This window comes from Pipistrellus kuhlii, unplaced genomic scaffold (assembly GCF_014108245.1).
Source record: "Pipistrellus kuhlii isolate mPipKuh1 unplaced genomic scaffold, mPipKuh1.p scaffold_m20_p_1, whole genome shotgun sequence".
Classification (NCBI taxonomy): Eukaryota; Metazoa; Chordata; class Mammalia; order Chiroptera; family Vespertilionidae; genus Pipistrellus; species Pipistrellus kuhlii.
This window is the reverse complement of record NW_023425404.1, coordinates 66,782,430-66,795,819: the sequence shown is the minus strand read 5'-3', so window position 1 is coordinate 66,795,819 and position 13,390 is coordinate 66,782,430. Positions and strand designations below refer to the sequence as shown.

The window sequence follows — 13,390 nt, the reverse complement described above, 5'->3', positions numbered from 1 at the left end:
TTTTATGACTAAAAATATTTAAGAACATTCTGTTTCTGCTGGTGTGTCTAGGTCTGAACTCATTGTCAACATCCTTAGAGGTTTAAGTCAGTGTTCTTTATTTGCTTGTATGTTTCTTGCTGCTCCTTTTAAAATACGATTGATAGAATAGTAGTCTATATGGTTATGGTAATATTTTTGGTTGCTGTTTTTTTCTTTACATATTTTTTAGATCTTTTTTGGGGGAAGGGAGGTGACAAAAGATATTTCTTTAGGCTAAGTCCCCTGATATGTTCATACATGTAAAAATATATAATCTAAAGTCAGGGCAATAATAATGAAGGTGCTGTCACTTCCCTTCCGCCCCTGTGGCATAGCCTTTCCAGCAGCTCCCTTCAAAATCCTGGAGAGCACAGGGCAGGGGCCACTTCTTGGCATCTTCTGCCTGAGCTGCCAAATCTGCCTCTTTCTGAGCCACCAAGAATATCCTTCTGGAAAGCTGCCAGCTCTTCTGAACTGAGGTCCTTCACCACAGGAATGCCCAGGGAATGGGCAGAGCCAAGGATGGAGTGGACAACAGAGGACAGGCATGTCCCGCAAGGCGAAAGCATCGCACTGAGCTTTAACACAAGCAATCTCATACACGTGTTTCAAGGTCACCATGCCTGCCACCTCCTTCCCTGTCTGCTGGGCCCCTTTTTCAGTCCCAGCAGCCACCTTCAGGAAGGAGGTAACAGTGGGTTTTCCTATCTTGATTTCAAATGTCCTGTCAGGCTGTGCAAAGATTTTGGTCCCTGCCTGGATTTGTGGGTTACTGTACATCTATGTACTTCCTGACATCCAACTTCTTTGAATAGAATTGTTTCTTAAAAACAACAGCTTTATTACAATTATAAGTCCTATTCCATTGAATTCCTGACATGACTATGAGCCTATATCTACCTTTTATTAAAATATCAGAACCTAACCAAATCTGCATTATTTTGGTGAATAGTTACTGAAGTTCTATATATCAAAATCTTTACATCTCTACATTTACTTCCTTTACATCCTCTCTACAATGATTATTTATGGTTATATGATTCTTTCATAAAATCCAGGTTTATATTTTGTTTGGGAATTCCCTCCTCTGATATTTCAGTTTAAATTATTTTGATCATATTTTTTTATAATTTCTTCATTGATTATGATATCACATAATTGTCCTCATCCCCCCATTCCCATCCCAAACCCCTCCCCATGCATGATCCCACTTTCTATTGTCCTTGACCACTGGTTAGGCTCATATGCATGCACACAAGTTCTTTGGTTGATCTCTCCCCCTCCCCTACCTTCTCTCTGAGGTTTGACAGTCTGATTGCTGCTTCTCTGTCTCCGGGTCTGTTTCTGTTCATCAATTTATGTTGTTTATTATTTCCCTTAGATGTGTTAGATCATGTGATACAAGAAATACCCTTATAAAAACCAAAACTGAGACAAGCCATAATGATTATGCTGAGAGGCAAATGAATCAGTTTGTAGTGAGTTCCTTTCTGGGCCAACAGTTCTTTTGAATCCCAATTTCAATCTTAAACAGTTCCTTATGTGTACATGTCAGCCATTATATTTCAGATCTGGTTGGTGGACTAATGGTGGTGATGCAGGTTCAACCATCTCTGGTTTGGTCCTGGGCATCCTTCAGCGACACACAGCTGCTGTCTGCTAGTATGTCAAGGCGTTGTCAGTGTCTTCCATCTCTGGGCTGTTTCTCTTCTGTCTTCATGGCTGGGGAACTCCTGTCAATGCCTCTCTGTTGCAGGAATCCATATGGTCTCAGAGTTGTTTTCTGAAAACATTTTGATCAAATAGGAATGTTTTGCTAACTACATGTTCTTTGTACTGTAAGAACCAATGTCTTTGACAATGAGAATTTTAAAATCCTATTTTTATCTTCATTTGCACAGCCATCTGTTCACTGCTTAAAATATGTGTTCTTTCAAATTTTAACCTTCAATTGCAAGTGGTGAATATTCCACATATGTTCCCAAATGCTTCTATTTACTATTTTATTTACTATCAATACCACTAAAAAGACAGTCAAATTTTCTTTATTCATTCATTCTTCATGTATTAGTTAATTTAGCAAATGCATAACATTGACTATTTATTTTGTGCCAGACATTGTAATGGAGTTAGTTGGTATACTCTTCCAAATATATTTTATAAAGAGCTGAAGGTGAGTAAAAATTAAGGTAAAAGTAGTTGATCAAATAAACAAATCTATTTTGTTATCTAATGAAACTCTACCAATCCAACAATAATATAAATTCTTTAGTCATTATGCCACAAAAGTAGAAAGAAAACAGTAGCATCACAATTGTGGAAGCTGGAAAGCACATGAATGAGTGGGAATATCTAACATAAAAAAGCAATGTGAATCACAAAGCTATCAAAGGAAAAATTCAGAACCAGCTTAATTGTTTTTCATAGAACCCGTAAAGTCACTAGCAGGCAATCCTGGACATGGGTGAAGGACAAGAGGACGTACTAAAGATTAGCTGAAAACCTGTCCAAGAATCACTCTAGTAACCAAATCCCTTTCTCAACTTTGCTCAAAAAAGTGTTTTTTCGTTCCCCATTTTGAAAAAAAAAAAAAAAAAAAAAAAAAAAAAAAAAAAAAAGGACATTTATTCTGTGGATAAAAAAGTTAAAAAGAACAAATAATAATACAGTGTCATTATAAGCAAACTAGGCACCATACTTCAGCCTGAGGAAAAATTTTGAGCATGCATATTGAGAGTGCTGAAGTATTCCCAGCACCCCTCTTTTGATGGGTTTTATGGATTAATACAGTACTGGAGCCAGGTCTTAACTTTCCAAGAAAAATATTGAAGTAAAGAATATTAGCTTTAGGAAAGAGAGAGAGAGAGAAAGAGAGAGAGAGAGAGAGAGAGAGAGAGAGAGAGAGAGAGAGAGAGAGAGAGAGAGAGAGGAAGGAAGGAGGGGAGAGAGAGAGAAAGAGAGAGACCTGTGAAAGCATAATCTTAGCTAAAATACCCAGTGAGATTACTCAGTAATAAAGCTTATATCTGCACTTTTCACTTACATGCTCAAAACTTTCACAAGCTTTCTGGTGCTATAGTCTCAAACATGAGCAAACAACAAAAGGTAACTACAAATATTAACAATTATTAATATGATAGATGCTGACCAAAACAAAATGAAAGAAGACATTTGTGGAAAATCACTACATGAGGAGGAAAGACAACAATAAAATGCACCAGGGAGGTAAGAGAAGATACAGAAACTGTGAAACAAGAAAAGGCTTTTTTGGCAAACAAACATTCAGTTAATTTAGAAGGAAGTTTCTAAATTCACATTTTGGTGTCAGAGTTGAAAATTCAATAATAAGCCCTAGCTGGTTTGGCTTATTCAGGTGGATAGACTGTTGGCCCTCAGATTGAAGGGTCCCAAGTTTGATTCTGGTCAAGGGCATGTACCTCAGTTGCAGGCTCAATCCCTGTGTGGGAGACAACCAATCAATGTGTGTCTCACACATTGATATTTCTCTCTCTCTCTTTTCCCCCCTACTCTCTAAAAATCAATGGAAAAATATCCTTGAGTGAGGATTAACACAAAAAATAAAATAAATAAAAATACATTTCTTTAAAAAGAAAGAAAATTCAATAATAAGTGTTGGAATAAAATGCTAAAGATGTATCTTAGATATTATTGCAAAGAGACAAGAAAAAGAATTATAGGAGTGAAAAGAGCAAACATTAGAGTGGCTTTCCAAAAGGTCCAAATAATATAATAACAGGACTTCTGGATAGAAGAAAAAAAAAAAAAAAGTAAGGGATGCATTCACATTCATAGTGATAATTTCCCTGAACGCTGGGGCATAAAGTCCAGATTAAAGGTGCCCACCAATTGTTCTGCTCAAGTAAGATGGACATTAACTAAGGAATTTCTGAAAACTGAGGACAAAGAGAGCCTCCTAAAAGACCCTTGAAAATATATTAAAAAAACAAACAAAACACAACTTACTATTATCTTTTCTTTACATCTACTCCTTTACATTGTTACCACTGATGCTTTAAGGTTTTTGTCTTTTATTTTTAAAAAAATATTTATTGTTCAGATTATTACAATTGTTCCTCTTCTCCCACCATAGTTTTCTTCCACCTAGTTCCCACCCCACCCTCTGCCCTTAATCCCTCCCCCCACAGGCCTCATCCATCCGTATGATTTTTTTGACCAGTCTCTTCCCAAACCCCTTTCCCCTGAAAATTTTCAGTCCACTCACTTTCTATGCCACTCATTCTATTATATTTACCAGTTTATTATGTTCATCAGATTTTTATTCACTTGATTTTTTGATTCACTTGTTGATAGATATGTATTTGTTTTTCATAATTTATATCTTTACCCTTTCTTCTCCTCCTTCTCCTTCTTCTCCTCCTCCTCCTCCTCCTCCTCCTCCTCCTCCTCCTCTTCCTCTTCCTCCTCCTCCTTCTTCTTCTTCTTCTTCTTCTTCTTCTTCTTCTTCTTCTTCTTCTTCTTCTTCTTCAAGAATACCTTTCAGCATTTCATATAATATTCGTTTGGTGGTGATGAACTCCTTTAGCTTTTTCTTATCTGTGAAGCTCTTTATCTGACCTTCAATTCTAAATGACAGCTTTGCTGGGTAGAGTAATCTTGGTTGTAGGTTCTTGCTATTCATCACTTTGACTATTTCTTGCCACTCCCTTCTGGCCTACATAGTTTTTGATGAGAAATCAGCTGACAATCATATGAGTGCTTCGTTGTAGATAACTAACTATTTTTCTCTTGCTGCTTTTAATAGTCTCTCTTTCTTTTTTGCTCTTGGCATTTTAATTTGATGTGTCTTGGTGTGGTCCTCTTTGAATTGCTTTTGTTTGGGGTTCTCTGTGCTTCCTGAACTTGTAAGTCTATTTCTTTCACCAGGTGGGGGAAGTTTTCAGTCATTATTTCTTCAAATAGGTTTTCAGTTCTTTCTCTCTCTCTTCTTCTGGCACCCCATAATTCAGATGGTGGTATGCTTGAAGTTGTCCCAGAGGCTCCTTGCACCATATTCATATTTTTGGATTCTTTTTGCTTTTTGCTTTTCTGGTTGGGTGTTTTTTGCTTCTTTGTATTTCAAGTCTTTGACTTAATTCTTGCAATCCTCTAGTCTGCTGTTAGATCTCTGTATGTTATTTTTTATTTCAGTTAGTGTATGCTTAATTTCTAGTTGGTCCTTTTTCATATCCTTGAGGGTCTCACTAAATTTATTGGCCTTTTCTAGAAAATTCTTGAAAAACCTTATAACAGTGTTTTTTAACTCTATATTCAGTCATTTGCTTTCCTCCATTTCTTTTATTTGTGACCTGTTTCTTTGTCTCTGCATTTTGGCTGCTTCCCTGAGTTGACAGAGTGGCTTTGTGTGCTGGGTATTCTATAGGGCCCAGTGGCTCAGCCACCCCAGTTACCTGAGGTGGATACCCTTGGTGCACCCCTTTGTAGGCTGTGTGCACAGTCTTGTTATAGTTAAACCTTGATTGTTGTTGGTATCACTGGAAGGAATTGACTTCCAGGCCAATTGGCTATGAGGATCAGCTGTGTCTATGCTTGGAGAACTTCTGTGCTGAAGACTCCCTTATGAGATAAGACTTGCAAAAGCCTCTGTGCTCAGCTTGGATGGGTTGGAGTCTCAGGGCAGAGCAGACAGCAATGGTTTCCCATCAGTCCTGTTGTAAGGGGCACCTGGGTCTCAGTTTCCCATGTTAATCACTGCAAGCACCTCTGAGAGAAAGCTTCCCTCAAGCTTCGCCTGCTGACAGACAGTCCAGTTTCTCCCTGAATGAGTCTGGGTAGCCAGAGTCTCGCCCGGAACTGGAGTTCAGAGCTGTCTGGAGCTTTTGTCTCTCTCAATTGAGAAAGCCAGTACTCAGTTGCCAGCCCTCTCTGCATGCTCACCTCGGTATCTCTGCCTTCCACATTTCCTTTGAGTCTCAGTGTGCTTTTCTCTTTCCCAACAGTCCAGTTTTTTCCTGAATGATCTGGGTCCCCAGAGTCTTGCCCAGAACTGTAGTTCAGAGCTCTCGTGAGCTTTTGTCTCCTTCAATTGAGAAAGCCAGCTGTGTACTCAGTTGCCAGCCCTCTTTGTGAATGCATCTCAGTACCTCTGCCTCCTGCAGCTCCTCTGAGTCTCAGTGTTCTTTTCTCTTTTCTTCTAGTTGTAGAATTTCCACTCAGCCAGCCTTCCTATGGTTCTGGATGATGTCTGTTTTGTCTTTTAGTTGTAGTTTTGAAATTGTTGTGTGAGGTAGCACTTTAAGTGTTTACCTATGCCACCATCTTGGTTTCTCCTAAGATTTTGTCTTGACTGAGACTTAAAATTGGTATCCTAGCTCTACACCAATTAGTGGAATACTGAAGCAATTTATTTAATCTCTTTATCAGTTTTTTTCTCTTTAAAATGCAAATAAAAATAGTATTTACGCCATAGAATAAAGTGTTAACTGATAAAATGTATGTAAATATATATGTAAAAAAAATTTTTTAGCTCATTATGACACTAACTCTACCTGTATTCTTAAGGAGATAGAAGACTAGCAACCATATATGTAAAGTAAAAAAGAAGAGGAAAAAGAAAGAAAAAGACAAGGAAAGAAAGAAAATTAGTGTTAGCTAGAATGGGTTGTAAATTTAAAGTTTGTAGAACATTTGATTATGTTACTCCATCAAAAATTTGTGGCTCTGCCGGGACCGGTTTGGCTCAATGGATAGAGTGTCGGCTTAGGAACTGAAAGGTCCCGGGTTCGATTTCGGTCAAGGGCATGTACCTTTGTTGCGGGCATATCCCCAGTAGGGGGTGTGCAAGAGGCAGCTGATCGATGACTCTCTCTCTCATCGATGTTTCTAACTCTCTATCTCTCTCCCTTCCTCTCTGTACAAAATCAATAAAATATATTAAAAAAAATTGTGGCTCTGAACTAGGATATTTTTCTCACCTTGACTGGTGATATTTATTATTTATTTCCCCCTCTTTGAGAAACGTTTATAAAGAATACTTTTGTTTTGCAGGTAGTTTACCTTGATCAATATTCTTAAATAGTGCTGGAATAACTTTTAAAACAGTTGTATTTCTATAGATTAGAATAGAATGGGAATTTCTGTCAAACAAATCAGATTTTCGCATTGACTTCTAATTTAATTCAGGGATGTGCTCCCCACCTTGCTGATGACAATGTGCTGTGGAAGATGCCAAGATTGCAGCTTCAGCTATCATCAGCACAAATCAGGAAGAATCAGCGATTCAAGCATCAGCTCTTCACATAACATTCTCTCTCTTTTTTTTTTTCCAGGATGCAACAGATGTGAACAGCAGGGAAACAACTTTTATGTCTCTAGCAGAATTTCATTAATTTAAGTCTTCAGAAACCATTCCAACTTCGTCATTGATTTTCTAATTCTTTTTGGCAAGTATCTATAATGTGCATTGCCAAATATTGTGAATATATAGGTATAAATCCCACCAAAATGTATATGCTGTGGGAAGTTACATCTTTAAACTCCTTCACTATGAGAAAAAAAAATCAATTTAGACATAGGCAAATCAATATTCATGAAAATTTATATTGCTCTAAATATTAGATTTATTTTTATTGTGGATAGAAATACAACTTTTTATAATTCAGATTTACAGTGCATTTTCATGTTAATTATCTAATGAGGGGGAAAGAATGCCAAGAAGTACATACTCTAAATCTGTTCATGTACATGTCAGTTTGGCTCAATTTTTCTCTCAGTTCAGTGTTTTAATTGAAATGAATTCATCATTCCAAAACTATTAATATTGTAGAAAGAGCTACTATAGAACTAACAAAATGTTTGAAGGCTTTATAAATGTTTAACAATTCCTAGAATATTTGAAACTACTCTTTAAAAAAAAGAAAAAGAAAAAGAGCAGAAATACTGACTGTTCTGCCCACACATCAGCATATGGATTGCTCCAGTGTCTTATATCATATGAAGTTTATAATTTTACCCCCACAGCTTCAGTTAATGCATGTAATAGAAATGGATATTAAAAATCTATTCTCATTTATTGTAATATGAATGCAAGCGGAGAAAACAGTAAAAATCTGCAGTGTCTGCACATTTCCTAGCACTCTGGCTTGTGAGAGTAGAAATTATTTATGGACATTCTGGCACAGCTCTAAAATTAAAAGGGCTACGAGTCTTTCTTCATCAAGAACTGCAGGTTTTAAAATGTCCTAGAGAGATTTCCATGAATTAACCTTCTTAAAATTGAAGAGAGAAAAGTCTGCCTTTACATGGATTAAAAAGGACTTAGATGTGTGATGTTGGCATAATAAGTCTTTTACTATGCACTTCTTTATACTAATTTGCTAAGAAGAAATAGAAGTAGTTAGTAGAAAAGATTAGAGACAAAAAGACTCTGGTATTCCAAAATCCCTAAAATCTTGCACTTATGCCTGTGTTATTTCTTCTCCACATACAAAAACAGAAAAGTAAAAAGGTTTTCAAAAACTAGCCTATAATTTAAAAAATACACTGGAGATAGTCAAGTTCATATACTTTTATAATTACAGAGTATGTTCCCTAGCCTACTGGAATAAAAAGCAGTTAAATGTATATTCTGCTTTTCACCGATTATAAACTAGGTCAATTTCTATATTCTCATACCAATCACCAGTGGTATTCACTCATTTCTTTTTCATATTGAACTCTAGGTCTATGTAATATTATCCAAAACAAATCTGCCTAATCTGTGCTCAGGGACAGAGCCAGGTGTTTCCATTAAGGGGTTGTGGGGGAAAGCAAGCAAGCTGGTGAGCCTTTCACCTTAATTCATACAGTTGAATATTTGTAGATAAATATAATTTTCCTAAAAAAATAAACTTGATATCTATGTAAAACAAGATATGAAAAAATGAAACAGATAGTATTTCACAGTACTAGAAAGTGTATAAATAGCTGGGAAGGAGCAAAAGTCTTGCCAAATAATAAGATTCTTTTTCTCGCCGAGACAGGTTTGGCTCAATGGATAGAGCGTCGGCTTGGGGACTGAAGGGTCCCGGGTTCGATTCTGGTCAAGGGCATGTACCTTGGTTGCGGGCATATCCCCAGTAGGGGGTGTGCAGGAGGCAGCTGATCGATGACTCTCTCTCATCGATGTTTCTAACTCTCTATCTCTCTCCCTTCCTTTCTGTACAAAATCAATAAAATATATTTAAAAAAAAAAAAAAGATTCTTTTTCTCTGGATGATAAATACCCATGTAGATTGCCAACAAATTTAGAGGTATCTAAAGAGGGGTGTAGAGGTGAGCAAGCATCCATATAATTAAAATCTTAGTTTTCCACTATCCTTGACAAAAAGTAACTACAATCATAAATATCATCTTTCAGGGAAGTTCCATGATATTGTATTAGAATAAAAAGGAGATTTGCCAATCACAACATCTTTCACATACATACATTTTATATTTATAGCACAGGCTATATGCAAGAGAGGTACAAAATACAGATTTAAATTCTTTCAAGATATAGTCTAATACATATATATATATATATATATATATATATATATATATATATATATAACCTGGAAGAGTAACAAAAATATAGTCCAAAACATTTTTGGCACTTTTGCTTTTCTACTTCTTTTCCCCTTTTCACAATTAATTCACAAAATAAATTATATGTAAAAATATAACTGCCTCCTTATAGTCAGTTATCCCAAATGGCCCTACATCAAGCTGGCAGCATGCAGAGACAGCTATCTAAAAAAATTTCCATTGTAGTCTCTGTAGTTATACCACGAGGAAAACTCTTATGATAGTATTCCAATAAAATATAATCTGAAGAGCAACATAGGCTCAGTGTGTGATCTTAAAATAAAATTTATCTGTTTTGAAGGCAAGTTATGTGGCCATATTGTCCATCTTTTCCCCATATGTAGTCAGGTATCTATTTAACAAGAACAATAGAAATATTTAGAAACTAGGGACCCAGTGCATGAATTCATGCACCTTGAAAGGAACTGTGGGTCACAAGGCTGCTGTAGGCACAGGGGCAGGTCTCAGCTCATCCTCCATGCCTTTGTTTGGCCCCTCCCACTGCAGCCCCCTGTTCTGTCTGCCAGTAGCCCCATTCCCATGCACTAACGACACCGCCCTGCTTGTACCCACTGAAGGCGTGGAGCAGTTGGGGCCAGCACCAGCAGTGGATGCGAGCCAGCATCAGTGAGAGTGTACAAGTGGCAGCCGCTGCCCTGATTACCCCTCAGGAGCAGGGGGAGGTGGAGAAAGCCCGAGGAGCGATCAAGGCCACAGCTCTAGCTTGCACCTGTGACAGCACCAAGCAATTGGGGCCAATGCCAGGTGCCAGCAGTAGGTGAAAACAGCAGCTCCGATGCTGGCAGCGGGTGCAAGCGGGGCCAGCACTGGCAGCATGTGTGATGCTGGGTAGGACTGCAGTGTGCAGGAGCAAATAATTTTCAGTAACCATCAGAGGCTCACCAGATGACTGACCAGTGCCCTGCCTCGGCCTGGTGCCCTCGCTCACCTGCTCTACCATCCTACCATGGCCAATGCCCATGTTCTGCGCGTGCCCCTCTGGTGGTTAGTGCATGTCATAGTGACTGGTTGTTCGGTTATTCTGCAGTTTGGTCTATTTACATATTAGCCTTTTATTATATAGGATTGCCTTTAGGATACAACAAATAAATAAAATACATTATTAGAAAGATGTGTAATAAACTTGAAACATAAATATATATGTGTGTGTATATATATATATTTAATGCACAAATAAACGTATATTTGAAGAGTGTTTAATATCATATTTGACATTTGCAGAATTAAAGTAAACACAGTAGTATCAGTGTCTTTGCCTCTAGAATGAGTATATTGGATTCTATAGCGCATAGTACAATTTCAGCTTTATCTTTCTATAATTCTCTGATTATGTATTTTTGAAATGCAAAACAGGTTTATAAGCAAAGATTAATAATAAGCAAAGCTTAGTCACAATAATTTGTAGTTAATTTTCTGAAAACAAAGTTCCAGGAGATATAGTCACAATGGGACATATAAGCTGTTTACTCTGTTCTATTAATTTCAGCAGTTACTGCCAAAAAGCCAACCTTTACTGAGCAGTGGTTCTACTTCCTATCTGGAGTCCAGAGCTCCATTTTCTTTCCACAGATACTTGTATTGATGATATATCCAATGTTTCCAATGGAAAAACCACTTGAGCTATACAAATTATATGCTTAGTTAAATAATTTATATGTATATCTTTATTATTACGAAATTAATTTGCTAAGCTAGTTCCTTTCTGTAGAGTCTTTATTTTTATGTTATCTTGGCATTAATGTTAAATCTCCTGGAAGTTATTTTTTTCAGTCACAATGAAACAAGTAGCTCCATGTGAATGCATTCATACATGGAGCTAAAGAAAAATTTCAAATAAAAAATCAAAAGAAATACAATCAGACTCAGTCATTTGAAAAAGGAGATGAAACTAATGAAGATATTTCCCTTGTTTTCATCCTTGCTCTGTGTTGGTCCCTACCGCTTCCTCTGCTCAATGAGTTTAATAGAATCAGATATGGCAAGGATATGATTCCTGGAAGCTTCTCTGTGTCTCTCAATAAGTAAAAGCCTGTGACAAGCAAAATATTGTGAAAAATAGAAACATAGTCAGAATAATATAAAATATAAAAACCAAAGATAGTTTGAAAATTTATAAAACTAATTATGTTGGATATTTCTGGAGTTGTGGGTCCTTTGGAAATATCAGTAGACAAAACAGTGATAAAAATTCCTTCATGGGAGATAATTTTTTAGTAATGTGAAAGTATACTAATAAATATTCAATAAATATTCACAGAATCAGTTACATCTCTCTAGGAATCAAGCTGGCATCTGTAGTAAAAATCTATACAACATACACTGTAATTGATGTCATTTTTAGGTGATGTCACCACCATTCAATAAAAATGTAGAAGCAAAGCAGATAATGTTATATAGTCTATAAGAAATTTTTCTTGAAAACTTCAGTAATTTTCATAGCTCTCTGCAATAATTGGAAATGTCATATGATACAGATGACTATATTAGAAGTAACTCAATCACAAAAGGCAAGCATTGGCCAACAGGATTAGAACGAAGAAACTCATTCTGAAAACATAGATTGGACTAGAAAAATAGTTTTTGTTTTAATTTCCCCAAATTCTTTGGCCTAAAATATATACACTGCTCTTGGCGTGTTTTAGTATTTGAGCTTGGCCTGTATCCGCACCTTAGATTCAGTACTGAAATGAGAGTTGTTCGAGTAGTTGAAGGTGGAGTGGATGACTGATGAGGCAATTTGCCCTTTCTATATCCACAGCACCTCTCTTGGATCTAACCTCTATCCTGAAAAGCAAGGCAGCAGAATCTCTGAAATGTAACATTTTCTAAATAGAACAATCTGAGAAAACCCATTACCATCCCATTCACTCATACTTTCTCTCCTTCTACCCTCTCTTTTTTACAGTAAACAAAATCAGAAGTTTAGTTATAATCTCAACAGAACAGCACATCTTTAATGATATCAATTTTCCATTAATATTTATGAAGCAGATTTCTTCAGATTTCCATCCAGCTTATGCAAAAACAAATAAAAAACAAAACAAAACAAACAAACAAACAAACAAAACAGTTCCATTTGGTCTATACTTTTAAATTTAAAAAATTGTATTGTGCTAAAATTTAGAGGCATATAAAGCAGCACAAGAGGATAGTTTGTGGTCAAAGAGGTTGCAATATAAGTTGCCCCAAGTGAAACTAGAATAAATATCCATGAGATTGTTGTCAGTCTTTCTTTTTAGCTCAGTCTCTGACAAATGCAGATAGAATAGTGTGCGCATACTCATTTTCCATATGACCTGTTCAGATACTTAGTAACGGCAGGGGTTGACATTTCTTAGGGAAAAATATAACAACTTAACTTTAATTTAGTGCAGTGCAAGATAGTCACCAACAGGATTTTATTTTTTTAAAGACTTCCCAGGACGAGAGAAATGTTCATGGACCTGACAAGCATAGTGATTGCTTTTCCTCTGGGTACTAAAAGCAGCTACGTTTATCTCGCTTTTGCCTGTAGTTCCTAAATGCAAAAGAAAAGCAATTATCACATGAAATATGTGCCTAAGGTACTCTTCCCGCATTAGTCAGTAGGCATCTATTTCCCTTTCATTTCAGGATCTTTAGGAAGGAGAGAAATATTCCACGCTATATAAGATATGTCCCCAATAAAATATTTGTACAACTTGAAGGGTTACTTTTTAATCTGTTTTATTGATTCTAATCTAGACAGAAGTCAGCTTTTCTCTAATTATAGCAAGTGAGATTC

At 36.6% G+C, this 13,390-nt stretch overlaps 1 pseudogene; it reads right to left on the bottom strand.

The window, feature by feature from the left end:
* Positions 1–301: 301 nt before the first annotated feature.
* On the bottom strand, positions 302–801 carry LOC118715215 (annotated as a pseudogene).
* Between the last annotated feature and the right edge of the window lie 12,589 nt (positions 802–13,390).